The following is an 18,690-nucleotide window of genomic DNA, read 5'->3' on the forward strand; positions in this document are numbered from 1 at the left end:
GTTATTATACGGCAAAACTAAGTATTACACAATAATATGTAAAGAATAAAAATCAAAATTAAAACTCACGAAAGAAAAAAAAACAGATCTACTAAAAAAACAGATAATCACTATTAATATATATTTTTTCAATAAGAAAAAATAATAAATTTAACTGGTTTAAATCGTTTCCTTCTTTCTAGGAATGTAAAAGTAAAATAACTAATAATATTAACAGAATACGTTCGTGGTTTTATTATTATAGGTCAATAATATTAATGGCATGGTTTCATATTTTTATTTAAAAAAAAGCATGCATGAAAAATAAGATAAAAATGTTACTGATTTTAAAACCAGGCAAATTCAAATATTGAGTATATATTAAATCTACAAAAATGAAGGACGGATAAAATGCAATTTAAGTACCTCTAGCTCGTAAATGCATAAAAGCCCAAAATTAATCGTTTCTTCGCCGAAAAAGCTCTTCAGAGAAGAGAATTCTTCAAGGGGAAAAAAAATAGTAGATATGATTTTCCGGTGAAATAATTCATGGAAACTTTCCGTTCCTAAAAAAAGCAAAGCAATTTGTTATCTTTTTGTTTTCTTTTCAACGTGCGAGAAGCCTTAATTCTAACGTAATGGTTGAAAATAAAATGAAAGTCTAAAATAAGGCTTCAAGAACGCTAGCATTTGCGTATTATGGTTTTAAGAAGTTTAGCTTTAAAGAGCTTCTAATACAAAGAAAAAAAAATCTTGAACAAATTTTGAAATTAATAGATTTTATTGACTATGCAAATTATTATTTAGTTAAGCATCCTGATTTTTCGAGAAATTTGGTTACTTTAGTGACAGTTCATTATTTTATGCAAGATTCCAAAAAGCATTAATAAATTACTTTTAATTGTTGGTTTCTTTTAAATTTTATTAATGGCAGCTTGGTGCATTGAATGTTCAATTGGTAATGGAATCTAATTCGAATGTATACTTTAAGAAATTTTGGAACATGTCAAACAATATTATTCAAATTTATTGAAGTCTTAATATGGTGCCCAGTTAAACTATATTATTGTACCTCTTAAATTTTATTACTTGATACTATGGTTTGCCCTGAATGGAAATATAGTTTAATTTAATACCTTAAATTTGCAATATATTATGGTTTATTGCATCATTATTATGGTTCGGAGAGCTATATTATCCTTAATTTTTTTTAATATGATAGTGAGTTGAATTGCATAATCGTACCTTCTACATTTTAATATGTTGTGCTATGATTCAAATTAACATATTGTTATAGTTGCAGCGAATTTGCACAGTGTTATGTTTCAGTATGCTAGCATTAGAATCCAATGAACTATAGTTTTGTTCAAGATTACTGCAAACCATAATATGATGCCAATTTTAAGCACATTATAGTACATACGAAATTTTACTACACAATACTATGTATAATATTGAACTGAAAAATGACCAAATTACACACTATAATAAATTTGCACCGTATTATGGTTTAACACACCATAAAAATTTTTAATGCTGAACAGATTTTTCTGAGCGTGTAGAGTTTCTTAATTTCCAGAAGTAATGTGTAATTTTTGTTAAATGATAAAGTGAACTTTAATTATTTGTTTATTAGCATACTTAAATATTTTCTTAATTAACAATTATTTGTCAATTTTTATTTTGTCTGATATAATTGTAAGATCTCAAATAGTTTTGATGTCATAATCATAATAATTAATGATAGTAATTAATAATAACTACTTTTTATTATTAATAATTAGCTTAATTATTTAATTAATTTTTAATTTAATATTGATTAATAGTACTTTTATAATTTAGATAATTAAGTAATTAGATATTTGAGATAATTAGATAATTTAGATTGATTAATTTTGATAATTTTAGATTTTCATACTTCTAAAAACATTTTGCACGGAATCCTATAATTTCACGAACTTTTCAAACAAAACAACTTTAATCTATCAGGATCTTTCTGGTAAACTTTCAGTTAATATCATGACATTTAATAGTAGCATATTAATTATCTAAATAAACTTCAACTTGGGCATTAAATGTAGAATAAACCTAATCATTATTTTTCATATCATCAAAAATTCCATAATTGTTGCTTTCTGGTTAATAATAAATATGGAAAAACAACTGTTCAACTCTTATTGTATCATTTATTATTATATTTTTATTATTATTTTTAGTACATTTTTGTGCAATAATCAATGGCAACAACGTCTGGAAAAAGACTTATCTGAGAAATAACATGTATAAACTGTTATTGCTTATGTTCGTAAATAATTTCTTCCTCTTCATTTTTTTCGGCAATTATGTGTATGGAAAAGCAGAATTGTTATATTAGTTCTTTTATTATTTTTTCAGCAATAGTCAATATCAGAGACTGTAGGGAATTGGGCTTTCCGACTAAATGACAGGTAGAAAAAGAGTTATTTATGATCATAGTAAATAAGTTTACCATGCTTAATTTCTCTTTGATATTATTTATTTAAAATCAGCTTTATCTTAATTGTTAACAGCTATCAAACACAACAACTGTTGGTAAGATGTTTTTCTGAAATTTTCAAGTGTTAACTCTTATAGTATTAAAATATTATATTATTGTTGCTTTTGGACAATGATAATTATTAAAAACAAATTTACTATAATAGTTAATAAAAATAGTTAATAACAATAAACAATAGCTAATAACAGCTTCTTTTCCAGAAAGTTTCATCGCTATTTTCTAACCAAATGCAGCCATTATTCAGTAGATGCTCCGTAATCACTTTTTTATTTAAAATAATTAAATTTCTGAAAGTGATACTCGTGTAGCTGGTTTTTTTCACAACACACGTACTTTAAACTGAACTCTGTGGCGCGACAGCCCATAGAGGGCCAAGGCCTACCATGCCCATCTCAGTTTTCTTGACCTTGGGCTCTCTGGTGCAGAAGCAGATGTTCCGGTTAGGTAGTCAGCCGAAAGCTAAACCCCCAGTGTTTAGTTCCCAAGCATGCTTGGTACTCATTTATCGACCCACTGAAGGGATGAAAGGCTGAGTCTACCGTGCCGGGCCCAAGGATCGAACACAGGACTTGCGGCACTAGAGCGGGAAGCCCTACCACTCAGCCACCTGTCGTCATATATACTTTAGAGTCAAAACAATAATCAACAACAGTGTCTACACCAGAAATTTTCATCGTTATTTAACCATTATTACGTAGGTGTTGCGTAATCACTCTCCATTTTAAAATAATTACAATTCTGAAACAGATACTCATGTAGCTTTTTTTTTTCAACAGAAGAAGAACTTTAGAATCACAACATAACCAACAACAATCTCTGCTCCAGAAATGTTCGAACCAAATGCAGCCATTACCACAATCATTTACTATTTTTAAATAATCACTAATCTGAATCTGATACTTATGTAGCTGTTTTATATGCAACAGACGTACTTTAGAATCAAAACATGTTTCCTAAAAAAATTTACTATTCCGTTCTTTTTCGAAACGCAAGATAGCAACAAAAACATTAATTGTTCGTAAAATTAGGCATGAATTTTACTAGAATTAAGACAAAATATATCGAACTAAAAATTATTTGAAATGTTTTGCCTTGTCTCTAGAATATGTACCACTGTGAATTGCTAAATAAAAGTATATTTAACCAAAAGTAGGTTATTTAAATTCAAAACCCCTTCAAAAAATGCATACCAGATGTGGGTTTAATGTAAATCATGTGCCTAATTAGAAATAACAAGCAATAACCTCCACGAAAGAGTTGTAAACAAATGCAATTGATTTAGTCATTTCGCTAGGCTTGACATTTTCTCCCTCTTTTTTCTCAGTTCCAGCGTCATTTTGCTACGGAATGAATAGAACTGGATGACAGCTTTAGAATAGAATCGAAGAAAAAAAGTCCCACGTCGGAATAAAAACAAAAATAGGGCAGGCAAAAAAAAAGGCTATAAAACACAAGGCCTAAGGAATGCTTTAGAATTGCGCCAAAAGTAAAGAAGTGAAAAATGAGATGAAAAAAAAAAAGGGCATCGCAGTTAACGCAGGTGCTTCTCGAGGTTCTATTTATTTTTCACTTCTTTCTGAGAAAGGAAAGCAGCAAGAGCCACATTCGAATGGTTTGTTCGCGTGACTGCTGACGTCACGAGATTCGTATGTTCTAAAGCCCCCTTCCCGAATTGATTTTAGCAGTATTCTCTCCCCCTTTATACTTCTTTGTCGTTAGGTAGTGAAAGATGGCTACGAATCCAGGTAACGCTCATGAAACTCTCACTTTCACATTAGAAGGCCCCGTAGAGGGAATTATCCCCGGAAGCAATTAAGGGAGCAAGGTTGGTGCTTGCTTTCTAAAGGGTGCAACTCCTCAATCTTCATTACTTCATCTGCCGGAATCGGATTGAAAAGTGCTAATGGGAGAAAGAAGATTTCTTCTATTCTGAAACAATCATCAGTTTCTTAGTCCATGTTTCATCTTTGAAATTTACCAGGCTTACCATCGAAATTAAGGCTAAAATCGACAGCTATTACAGAATTATTTGTTCGCCAGCTAGAAACGTGATTCATTTGAAAAAGCATCCATAAGGACACTAAATGTTCTTAAGTTATAACTTTTTACTCTACTGAAAACTTAAAAGCGCGTTGAATAATGATATTGTTCAAATTAGTTAAAGCCATGACATAGGGTAAATTACCATATTATTAATCCTGAAGCTTGATTTCAGGACTCTATGGCTCAATTTGGATGGAAGCGTGGTTTAATTTATCACTTTATAAAGGTCGGAGATAGTTTGCACAGTATTAGAATATAAGGTACCAATATTATAGTTCAATATTGAATAAAATTTTTTAGAGATTGTAACTATTGGCTATTGTTTTAAGCATTATTGAAATGCTACTTTAAGCTCTACCCATATATGAAAAGAGCTAATTTGGAAGAGAATGTTTCTTCCTTACTGAAAAAATCATTAGTTTCTCAGTCAATGTTTCATTTTAAAAATTTACCAGACTTACCATAGGAATGGAAGCTAAAATTGGCAGCCGTTATTGAATAAGTTATTCGCTGGCTAGTACGTGATTCATATGAGAGGACATCCATACGGACGCAAAATGCAATTGCTGGAATTCCTTTACATTGTTAGAAACTCAGGAGCAAGTTGTACCATAATGGCATTCAGATTAGTTACCAACGTGCAGTCTTAATGTAGGCAAAATTGAGCCATATTATTACTTCTTTAAGCTCGATGTCAAGATGCTATCATATATGGAAACAAGGTTGAATGCTATTAACTCTATGCTTAAGTTGTAGCAAATTTGCACGGTATTGTGACCCAGATACCAATATTATAGTTCAACGATTAATTAGTGTATCATCTCTCTCTCTCTCTGTATATATATATCTATATATCTATATCTATATCTATATCTATCTATCTATCTATCTATCTATCTATATATATATATATATATATATATATATATATATATATATATATATATATATATATATATATATATATATATATATATATATATATATATATATATATATATATACATACATACATATTCATACCGGCATTTTCTGAGCATGAAATGTTCTCGTACCATAGGCGATTCAGCAGTGTAATGCGTGTATGCACCAGTATTAAACTTGAATCCTCATTAAAGATGAAATCCAGACCGGCGACAATGACTCGTTATGGTACCAACTTCAATAACCAAACGAAATTGTTCGACAGATTAAAAAAAATTCCTAAATCACAGTTTCATTGTAAATATCACTTTGCACCTTTTGTCATGAATTAAATTTTTTTTTTCATTTCTGGAGTGAATTTTAGATATAAATAGCATAGGTCATGTTTTTTAAATATTCCAATTACATATTCCATTAGTTTTCTTTAACTTTATTGGATGCATATAGTTTTTTTCTATTGTTTTGAACATAATTACTCGGTTGTTACAACTGTACGAAAACATCTTTTATAATCTTTCAAGTGATTCATTTCATTTCTACGAAAAAAACCTACTTTTGGATCTGCAAAAATTTTTCATAAATGAATTTTTTTATTTTGAAAATATTCTAGTACCAAAAAAGTTACATCTCTCTGAGATAAGATATTTATATGTTTTCCATTAAAGAAGGAAATTACAAGTAAAGAAATCTGAAAATTTGTGATTTGCATACGTAAATAACCATGAGTAATTTTGCAAATGAAAAATTGAGTCTGAACAAACTATACTAGAAAAATATAAACAATGATATAAAATAGTTTGCATTTTAGTAAATAACGCAACGCAAATGACAAAGAAATATAAATAATAGTTGATTTCAATGCACAAAAATGAGAAATAACTGTAGCTTATTGTTAGTTTAAAATTATAAATTTTCTTTGAAAAATACTTCTTATATTTAGGAAAAGGTAGTTCCAAAGTTAACTATTCTGAATAACACAGGCATAAAAGCTTAATGTATATAAAAATTTCAATAAAGGAAGGTTATTAAATAAAAAAATAAAAACAGTTTTGTAATAGTTATCTTTCAGGGACGAACCTGAGTTGAAATTACTTATTTTTCAAGAAAAATATGCATTTGAAAATTATTATATGGTTTTTTAGATTGTAGCTATAAATTTTAAAGGTATATTTTGATAAGTATCTTGTAATATTTTGATAAGTATCTTGTAATATTTTGATAAGTATCTTGTAATAATTTGATAAGTACTAAAAATTTTAAAATATGTTTAAATTTTTAATATTTTAAAATGTTTTATGCGTATGTACAAATTTATATTTAAGTGCTATTTAAAATATTTCTTTTATAATTATTGAACTTAGTAAAGTTTTTTTTCAGTTTCTCGTTATTAATAGGTAGTATAAGCTGTTATTTAAAAATTTAAATGCTTCACAATTAGATTTTAAATTATGTTTTTTTATATAGCTGACAGATAAACGAAAAACTTAGTTCAAAAAATGCATTTTAACTCCTTCCCTCTCGCTCCTGTCAAACTCACGGAGCGAGCTGTCATTTGCTATTTCACGCGCCCGTGATATTTTTGGGGTAGTGTGTCCAAACGTAATGTCTCAAATAAGCCTAAATGTATTCATCTCTTGTACCCGGTTTTTTTAATTCTTATTTTACACACTAGATGGCGGCTCCAGACTATTTTTAATGTAACTAGAGATAGTTAGCACTATCCAAGTGTATGTACTCTTAGCTCAGCTGCTTATGCTATTTGTTAATACACGTGGTTAGTGTTCTGTGATAAAATAGTTTTTAACATTGTGTTCATTAGAGTCCCATTGTACACATTGTGTCAGAGTTACATGGACATATGGAGTTGCAAATTTCAAGCTAAAAAATTTTCAGAAAAAAATAAAAAATGAATACATATAGTGCATACATCTCTTTTTATATAGTTTTCATGAATAAAAAATATGTACTTTTACGACCACTTTCTTGAAAATAATAAGATTGTTAAGGAGTAAACTTTTTTTAAATTCAGATACAAGTTTCTGTGCTGAGATTTTTTATCTTTTTTCCAAAAGGGAAACATACTTTTCATACTTTAAGAAGTAAAAATAGTATCCATTACGGTTACCAAATTTTGCACGTTTTAGTATGCTTTTAAACATAAAAAGCATTTCTGGAGCAAACCAGTAATATATTATAGGAGATATTCCACAAAGTCTGCCCTTAATGTATAATTTCAGAATCTTCATCTAAATTGAAAAAGGAAAAATTGGAGATCGTATAATAAGTAGTTAACCTAGGAGAAAACGAAAGTACTTTCGAAATTTGACGAGTCACAATACAGAAAGGCGAGAAAAATCAACTACAAGACAGATTTGAGAGTGGATGAAAACAGGGAGGCAACAGTTAAAAACACCTTTAAGTTTCCGTTTTGATATTTATTACATCCACAGTCCTATACTTTAATTGGTCAGATTTCGATAGTGTTTTTGTGCTTTGCTTTGTTATATATCAATTTGTTACCCCGTTGTTCTTATTTTGATAAGAAATCTAAAAATACATATTAAGGGCGGTCCTTACGGTTTTTCCTGTATAATAACAACAACTTTGTTAAAACCATTTTCCATATTTGATTCTTAACGCCGTTTCTCGAAGCTCTGTCGCAAAGGGAAATAAAAAAGCTATAGTTTAAGTGCCTTACACTCGAAGCAAAGAGATGACTTTAAACTATATATATAATCTTGCTATGGAGAGTTATCTGGGCTTTAGAACAGATAAATAACTTAAATATTTTAAAAGCTCTAAAAGTTTTTTTAAAGTCGCCAATTGGGCGAAATTTTTCAACTTGAAGGAAAATTATTAAAATCACAAATTATTTCTCAATTTTTGCAAATTTTTATGAGCCCATGTAATGTAGCACTGGAGTAAGTTTTTAAATATTAAATAACTAGACCACAAACGCTTTTCATTTTCCCAAAACTGTGGCTTTTCTCCATATTGACGTTTTGCGCCATTTTCAAAAAAAGCGTAGACATCGCTGACTTTAGATAGGCTAAACTTGACAGTCATAAGTAACAGATGCAAACTCATTGTAGTTATAAAAATATCATGTTATTCGCAAAAAAGCATAATTTCATATTACGACGGAGCCTTATAAAAACAGCCTTGAAACTCTTAAATAGAGTCAAGGAAAAAAATGCTATATTGTTACCGTTATCGAATTTATAATGGGAGAAAACCTGAAATATTTTATTTTCAAAAGGTTCCTCATATTTTATATGTAATTTACACATTCTGCTAACAAAAATAAATAAATATGTAAGCCGAAAATATATTCTAAGTAATCATATGACACTTTTTTTTCTACATTGAGGAAATATTTGCAGTCAAATTTATTCACTTTGAGTTATTTTTTTGACACTTTTGTGTATTTTTCGAAAATGAAATGGGGATTATAAAAATTTAAACCAGTAAGAGGAAAACTTCGAAGAATAACTTTACCCTCTTCTATTTTTATTATTTCTTGCAAGGAATTTCATAACTTGAATATGTTGGAAAAATATTTGTTTATCAAACCCACTTTTCTAACTAATCTAAATCAAAAATAAAGCATAAAATATTTTTTTGCGGAAATATGATAAATAATTAGTACCTTTTTTACATTTATTTTCTACACAATTAAAATTTTAACCAGGTTTCTAGAAGCTTTAAAATATTATTTGTCCCCTCATACTTATAAAGATGTTTCAATCAGGGTCTATCAATTGGTCAGAATATACAGTACCCTACAATAATGGAAAAAACACTTTCAGTTTTCAAATTTTCGTTCAAATTTCTCACGAAGGTTGCCCAAGAAAAATTATTTTGTAACTTTAGAGGTGTTTAGTTCATGGGATTTTTTATACATAGAAATAAAGTCTAAAGTTTTAAGAGGTTTAAGGGATCAACAATAAATACCGAAATAAAGTAAATATTCTTGAATATCCTATGCCAGACAATCAAACAATGTGATTGTAATTTGTATAGATTAGCTTGGCTGTTATTTGCGATAAGTGCACAGAATTTCATAAACTTTGCTTAAATATTTATGGAGAAATGAACTTTTTATGAAGAACTAATTTTTTTGTCTTACTACTATAACTTTAAAAATATTCAATAAATTAAACAGAATGTTTGAAGCATTTTAGAATTAATTACAAAATTATTGTTTTAAAATTTGAAAAAAAAATTGTTAAAAACTATGCAAGATATGAGTATTTAAGGTATTTATTTGATACTGCGCATGTGCGGAAAAATTATGAAAATTTTGAAGCGAATCGCAAATATCAACTAATGAGAATGGTCTAATTTGAACATCTTAAAAATGTAAAATGTTTCAAGCAATTTTTCTTAGTAGTTTTTGCACTTAGTAGTTTCATACTAGTAGAAAGCTAAAAACTTTAAGGGGACATGATTGAATGAAACATGATTTATTAAGAAGGACACCGGCATTGTGGGGGATCATCCCTTATAACAATTTGCTTTTTTTTCACCCGTTTTTTGTTACAAATACCATCACAGTTCGGCTTACGGATGATTATTGTAAGGTATTATCCTGAGCGATTAAATTTTGTCTTATGATATAAAAGAAAATTTGGGGAAAACCCCTTATTGATTTGAATTATCTGTTTTAAAAAAACAGAAACTACTTAGAAAATTGATTGAAACTTTTGAAATTTTTTAAGATATTCAAGTCAGAAATTTTTTTCCTTAGTTGCCATATACGATTCACTGCATAGTTACACAATTATTTTTATCAAATTTTGATACAATAATTTTGTAATTAATTTTAAATTGCTCCTAAAATTTTGCTTAATTTTACTGAATATTGTTAAAGTCATAGCAAATAAACATAAGACAAAAAAATTAGTTTTTTTATAAAAATGTTTATATCTTTATAAATATTCAAGCAAGATTTACAAAATAGTATACAGTTATTAAAAATAACAGCCAAAGCAATCTGTATAAATTACCAGCTTATTGCTTAATTTTTTGGCATATAGCGTTCAGTAATACTTCTTTTTTTCTTATTTTAAAGTCAATCCCTAAAACCTTTGAAAGCTTTAAATTTATTTCAAAGTATGAAAAATTGCATGGACTAAACACTTCTGATATACCATAATTTTTACAGTAACATTTACTGTAATATCACTTACTCGCTATAATTAAAGGAATATTACTGTAAACATTATGGTATAAAATTTTTACGATACAAATAGATTTTACGGTAAATAGGATTTTACCGATGCTGTACTTAAGTTGCCGGTACTTTTTACCGTAATTTGATCCGGAATCTTTTATGGTGCAGCTGGTTAATCGAAGTTGATTTTCAAAACAATTTTGATAATGCTTGTTGTTGGTTAAGTTGCTGGAACGTATAATTATGAACGCCAAAAAAAAAAAAAAAAAAAAAAAACTATGAGGCACAAACTCAAAAAGCTCAAGATTATGATTTAAGCATAAATATAGTCTTTGGAATAAATCATTTGAAGCGAAAGTATTGCTTGCAGGGAAAATTATTAAAATTGAAGCCTGAGAAACCAAAGTCTTAACTTGCATCACTATTTTATGACGAAGACCATCAACAAATATGGACAGGGACACTTATCCCAAAACATTTTGATCGTCCAAAACTTTTGATTCTTTAAAGATGATAGGATCTATTTAGTTTGTGTAATTGAGGTTTCGTCATTCTGCAAAACATGGATACTCAAATATCAAGAAACTTTCTTCGTTTAGGACGAAACCATTTCCTGGTATATGCTCCGAGCGAATTTTTCGTCGAAGTGACGAAATAATTATCGTCACTTCTTCGAGCAAATGAATTTCGTCAAAATTAATAATTAACTAGAATTAACTAGAATTAACTAGAATTATTTCGTCATTCTATATTTTATCAAATCAAAAACCATTTTGCAGCCTAAAGTATCTAATTTTTCCATTTATGATTTTATCGTAGGCAAAATATCGGTGGATCAATGTCACCCTAACAACCCAAGGAGGACAAATAGAACAGAGAGATAAATTACACCCATGCCCGAAGCTGGGGTCGATCTCGAGACCTTCCTGGTACGATACCAATTTCAAGACCAACTCAAGACCATTCATAAAAGGCGGCTTACTTTGTTACTCGTCTTGTCTTAGTTCCAATTTCGTCTTTCTGGATCTGCCACAATGTACTACTATGAGGTTCTGAGATGAGGAAAAATTTTCGTCATATATTTGAAACTTCACGTTTCGTCACAAATCCCGTGATTTCGTGACGAAATTCTTCTCAAAATAAACAAAATATAGCTCAAGGATTTCTGAATTGTCAAAAGTGAGGGCTTTATTTCTAAGAGAGTAAAAGCAAAAATTTAAAAAATCCTGGAAAAATATGGCATTAAACATTATTTTTTCCAAAAATAACCATCATTATTATTTCCTAACCATCAAAAGGTGTGTTCTAACAAAAGAATTTAGCTGATTTTAGGATTCTGTTTTGTCCCAAAAATAACTATTATTCTTAAAATACATCAAAAACTATGCGCTCTAGGAAAATGAATAAGATAAGTAAGCCGCTAAGATAGTAATCCGCTAAGATAGAAACGCTAATATAGTAATTCCGGATATCAAGCTCTGTTTAGTTTCATTAAAAACCTTTCCATTAAAAACCGTAAAAAGAAAAGTCGAAGAAATCTTAGCATTATATATCATATATCGATATCAGGTATATTTCCTTTCTAAACAATTATCTATCCTATTTTAGAATATAAAAAGAAATAACTCTAAGAAAAAGATCCATATAAATACATAGCATTAAGAGTAATTTCTTTCAAAAAATAACTAAACCTCTAAGTAATTCTTGAGAAATTTAAAAAGATGTAAGTATATATTTCTTGAGAATTTAAAAGATCTAAGTACGGTTGCACGTGGAATTCTTCGAAGTTTTTAATTATATATTTATTTAAAATCAGTATGTATTTAAATAATTATGAAATTAAGGAACTTTTTAGTCAGTTTGGTATAAAATGATATTCTTAAAATTATGTTCCTAATAAATTTATTTTATTTTCGTCTATAAAATGATTATTAGTATATATAAGTCTTTTTATGTTTTAGTAGTGTCATTATCAATATCGTCTTACTTCTTTTGCTGATAACCTGAATGTTAACACTCGTAACATGTAACTGTCCTTTTCTTATCAGACATTGACGCTGCTTGAAATTTGTTCGTCATATAGAGGAGAATCGTGGAAAGAGGCGAAATAGTGTAGTGCTGCTATTTGTTTGTCTAAGAATGAGAGCGTTGTGTGTTAGATGTACGTGGTCACCAATTTTTTTTGTTGCCCGGTTGGGTTTTTATGGACCCTTATGTCCGTAGCCTAAGTTCGTACAAATTATGAAAAAGGGTATAAATTCTGACCAACTCTCCGAATTTTACGGAAATTTTTCAGTATGAATTAATAAGTAATCGTAGAACTTTTTTATATAAGCACTTTTTATGGCAGAATTCATCTTTGATTCAGATAGATGATGGAGTTATGTTTAGGTGGAAAAAAATATCTCTTAATCTTTTTTTTAAAAACCATTTACTAATATTTAGTAATAATAGTAAGTAATAATAATTACTTACTGCTTTGAATACCAAAAATAAGCTTTCCATTTTTAACCACAATAGACTTTAAACTTGAGCATAATTTTGTCTAGAATTCAATTTCATCCATGCTTTTTTGTCAACGATGCAATTTTGTTTATTTAACTGAGTCTATGATTTAATTTTGACTATGTAATTTGTCAACGATGCAATTTTGACTATAAAATTTTGCCTAAGTAATTCTGTATATGATTTACTTTTGTCGGTGTAATTTTGTCCACCATTTAATTTTGCCTGCGCAATTTTGTCTACCGGTTAATTTTGACTATGTAATACCAAGTTTTGTCTATTATTTAATTTCTTTAATTGTGATGAATTTTTCCTGTGTTTACATTGAATTGATACAATGCTTAAAAATTTCGACTCGTTTAGAATTATAATATTTATAATGAAACAATGATTAAACCAAATTTTAATCAAACAAGTTTAACAAATGATTTTATCTTAAGTAAGTAATTATTAAGTGCAATAATTCAACATATAAACTTCAAAAGCAAGCATTATGAATCTATAAATTTTTAACGATTTAGAACCAGATTTTTCCTCAAAGTGGTTGAAAATTAAATCTGATGTATTTAGCATCTTTCATAAATCACCAAAGGCGATTTATGTTTAATAGGTACACATCTTGTATACATTCTTTTTATTATATTTTTGTTCCCCATACATTTCAGAAATTAAGCTACCGAATTAAAACTCAAAATCTTTTTAACAAGCGGTAAACAAAAGATGGTGAAAGTTTTTAAAAATGTAAGCGCAAGTTCATAATTGCGGTAGCCTTAAGCAACATTATGGATTGATAGGAAAGTTTTTTCTATTTGAGTAAACATGTATGCACAGCGTTAAAAAATAGGAAAAGACAAAATCAATTATCTAACATTATCAAGTTCCATGAATATATTAATAAACTAATTAATATAATGTTCTTAAATATTTTCAAACAATTAATTTTAAATCAATGCTGGACTTCAAGAATAATTTTATTTTATTTCCTGATATTGTTTTTCTCATAGTGCTCTCTTTTTTTTCTTCTGTTTTTGTTTTTAATTGAGTATAAGTAAAACTGCATTTAACAAAAAATGATTCAAGTCTGAAGAAATTCATTCTTTGAATTTCCTGAAAAGAATAAGATTTAAATATAAATATTGTGATTGAGTAATATTGAGTTAATTGAGTTATTGAGTTATTGAGTTATATATATATATATATATATATATATATATATATATATATATATATATATATATATATATATATATATATATATATATATATAAATCCATAACGGAAAAAAATAATTAAAACCTTATGCTCTTCTTTGCATTTTTCTGAAAGCAACATTAATAATACAAAATAAAGTAAGTTTATTTTTTAAAAATTTCAATAAAAAGCTGGTTGATAATAAAAAGTGACTAAATCAAAGAAAGCTATTTTACCATTTTAATATAGTATTACATAAATATTCTCCAGTGTATGATAATAGTGTAGGAAAAATATTTTATCTAAAGATATTGCAATACATATTGTCGGGATTTGCACTTTTTTCTTGATATAAAAGACACTTTGGTATCAGTATTATCATTTAGTATTATTATTATAATTTAGTTTTAGTATGTTCATTTAGTTTTAGTAAGTTATGGTGTGTATTTACACTAAGTCTAACTTTACTTTAAAATATTATGTCTAAGTTGCAATAATTTATTGCAACTATTACACTTTGGTATCAGTATTATCATTTAGTATTATTATTATAATTTAGTTTTAGTATGTTCATTTAGTTTTAGTAAGTTATGGTGTGTATTTACACTAAGTCTAACTTTACTTTAAAATATTATGTCTAAGTTGCAATAATTTATTGCAACATGGAGAAAACAACTCTAGTAAAATTACCGTAGTGTATAGTAATGATATCTCCGGTAAAAGAACAACATAATTCTGGTAATAAAGCCAAAAAATACGGTATTTTAGCCGTTTATTTAGTAATTATTCCGTTTGTATGGTAGCTGTATACCAAGCTTCCTGTTTCCAGAATTATAGTTCGTATTACCTCACATTTAGTGAAAATACAAAACTGATCAGTAAATTTAGCCGAATAAATAGATTTTATACCATGCTTTAAGGTATCATGATAAAATGACCAATTTTAACCACATTTACCAAATTATATTATACATTATAAAACTATATTTTATTTTATAAATTTATTAAATTTCACAGTATCATTTATTCATCGTAATCATATTTTATAAATTTCATCGTATAAATGGTCTATAGACCATGCTCTAAGGTATCCTGATAAAAATAATACACTCATTATCAAGCAGCATGATTATAAAATCATATTTTATTTCCCATTTTACTAAAAGACATTGCAAATGCACTTCAGTAATTTTGTTTAGTACAGTTTGTTGTTCATATAAAGCCGGAAACACATTAAAAGTTACCAGATTGTATAGTTTTGACAATATTTTTTTCTCAGGGCACAATCTAAGGACAATATATATATATATATATATATATATATATATATATATATATATATATATATATATATATATATATATATATATATATATATATATATAATATTTACTTTTCATTACTTTAACACAACTGCTGTTCAGTTAGTTTAAATCCTCATTCGCAAAATAGCTGAAAAAATAAGAAAATAGAGAAAGAACCAACTCGATAGCTGCATTTACAGTTAAAAATGATATATTTTTAGATGAATAATAGTTATAAATTAGTTTTTCTGTTTTAAGCTGATAGATTTAAGCAAACTGTCATTAGAAGCTTAAATAGGATTTAATCCTCCTAAACAAGCAGTTTGCATGTAAAATCTCTACGAAATTCCTACAATTATTTCTTTTGATTAATGTTTGGCAATAAAAACCTTTTAAAGGTGACTAATAACTGAATATTAAAGACATAGTTATTTTTGTAGCACAGTCACGCAAAAAAGAGTTATGTCAGTTAAATAGAATGAAAAATTTTGATTTAAAGTCGATAAAATGCGAACTAAGAAAGAAGTATGATTATAAATACCAAAATTTACAGTGTTTTTGGAACTATGGAAACGTTAAAAACTTGAAAATTTTTACTGAAAAACTTTGGTAAAATTAGCATTAAGATATAGTTTAATAGTATGTGATAAAATTTGGTAAATTTGTCGTGATATCTTATGTCATTTAAGGAGCAATTTATCCGATTAAATTTACTTTTCAGTTTTGTGTTATTTACTAAATGCGTGGTAATTAGAACTATAATTTTGAAAAATGAAATTTCTGGTAAAACGTTATTCTAGGAAGGGAAAAATTACCAAATGAATGATTATGTTCCATATATTCTTCAGTTTTATTAAACAAAATTAAGGTTGCTTTTCTTAACCAGAGTCGTCTTCTTTAGTATAAAATACGTTTTTGTCTGAATTTTTTTTCTCTATCTGTGCTTTTGTAAAAAACTTATTTAACAAAAATTGATTTTAAGATACGGAATAAAAAAGGTTATTTTCTTTCAAACTTTCAACATTTGTATGTAGTTAATTAAACTGCACAATTTAAATAACTGTCAACTATTCAATGTAACCACGAACTTTTAAAAACATACTAATAGTCCAAAACGCGTGTCTATTGAAGTGGACAACTCTTGAATCTTTGCAAAATTGAGTATGATTAAAAATGAACGTCAATGATAATGAGCATACTAAAACTTGAACGTGAAATACGGCAAATTTTACCATGTACTGGTAGTTTTGACCATGCATTTTTCTTCAGTGTTTAACGCGTGTTTTTTCGAATGCGCATTTCAACTTCAAACCATGTCTGGTTTCTTAAATATATGTGTTTTGAGCTATGCTCATATTTTGAAAAGTGCATATAGAGCAGAGATATTGAAGGAGATTTATACATTTTTAATGGAAATCAAGCATTTTTACAAAATAGAAAAAAAATTATCTTTCATTGAAATTGTTGTACGTTTTAGCTTAGAAACGTTCGATATCAAATTAGTCGCAATTTTTTCATGTGGCTGAACGTATATGTCATATGCCGTATATGTCATATGAACGTTTATATGCCTTAGCTTTAAAAATATTGATAAATTGAACCATGTTAATGTTTTTCTTAAACATCATTAGAAGATATTAAGGTTCAACTTAAAAAGAAATAATGGTGGAATTATTCATTATAGTAGGATTTTAATTAATTTGCACAGTAATTATGGTTCAAAGTACCGATATTAAGGTTTAAAACTGAACCGATTTTTCTAAAAATATTCAAATATTTGTGTTCTAGACCAAAATGAAATTAAATAAAAAATTAAATAATGAAAATGATGATGAAATTAAATAAAATAACATTAAAACTTTACGAATAAAATTATTTTTCAGAAATCGTTTAGTTATAATCTTGCACGAAATCGTTATCGGAAATTCGACACAGTAGATATAAAATCCTTTTCTTCACTTAAAACTGACAACCTTTGCTGAAGGGGAGTCTTTTTTTATATATTTACGTTCTTTTTTTTTCTTACTAAAACGGGAAGTAAACAAGTTGCAAACAATCTTGACAAAGTAGAAAGGATATCCCCATCGTCTGATCCTTCCCTACATGACAGTGAAAAAGAGAGGTCTATGGATGATTTTCAAATTAAGCTGGCTTTTCCTGAAATCTATGCATTGTTAAACGTCTTTTCAAGGCCGGGGCTTTAGATACATTTGAGAAAGATAAACTGCTGCAATAACGTTTGGACACGTCATCGATTTTTTACCTAGATCTATTCGTCTCGACTTCATCACGCGCCACTAGAACGGTCAATCCCCATCGACTACCCCGGGCAATTGTGAGGGACAAACCCTCATGGGGTAGTGGTGATTGAAGAAAAAAAAAAAATAAAATAAAAGAAGGCTGAGCACACAACCGTAACCCTCCATACCAGTGACCTCCTGTACTGTGAAGAACTTTTCAGAAAGAAATCTTCTCTTGTTATGCAAGTCCTGTTGGCTCTTCGCTTGGGTTGAAAAATACAGTTGAATTTCGACCAACAACAGTTCCCTTTGAGAGGGTACTTCACGCCATCCTGTTTTTACAGTATCGAACTTTTATTTCCTATTGGTATTGTTCCACTTTAAGTTGAAGAAAAGAAAAGAGAACAAAAAGTCAAAACCAAATATTTGTCCATCTACCATACTACTGAGAGTACATGCTTTCTGAGAATAAGTACCCTGTCTTCATTCTGTTTACCACTTGAGATCTTCGTTAGTTTGGGGGAAAATATTAAAAATCTATACTTCTTTAAAAGTTATTAAGTTTCCCAAAAAATTAGAACTATTTTTAAATTGTCCTGATTTAACTCCAATAATGCTTTATTTTGTGCAATAATAGAACTTTGCGATTGATGTATTGTCACTGATAGATAAAGTGAACCATATTATCATGTACTTTAAACCTCATAAAATGATTACAGGATATTGATCAACTTAAATGGAACCATAGTTGAATTCTACACCTTATGAAAGTCGCATCATATTCGTACGATG

Source organism: Parasteatoda tepidariorum, chromosome 12 (assembly GCF_982258835.1).
Source record: "Parasteatoda tepidariorum strain Cologne lab strain chromosome 12, Ptep-v5.0, whole genome shotgun sequence".
NCBI lineage: Eukaryota > Metazoa > Arthropoda > Arachnida > Araneae > Theridiidae > Parasteatoda > Parasteatoda tepidariorum.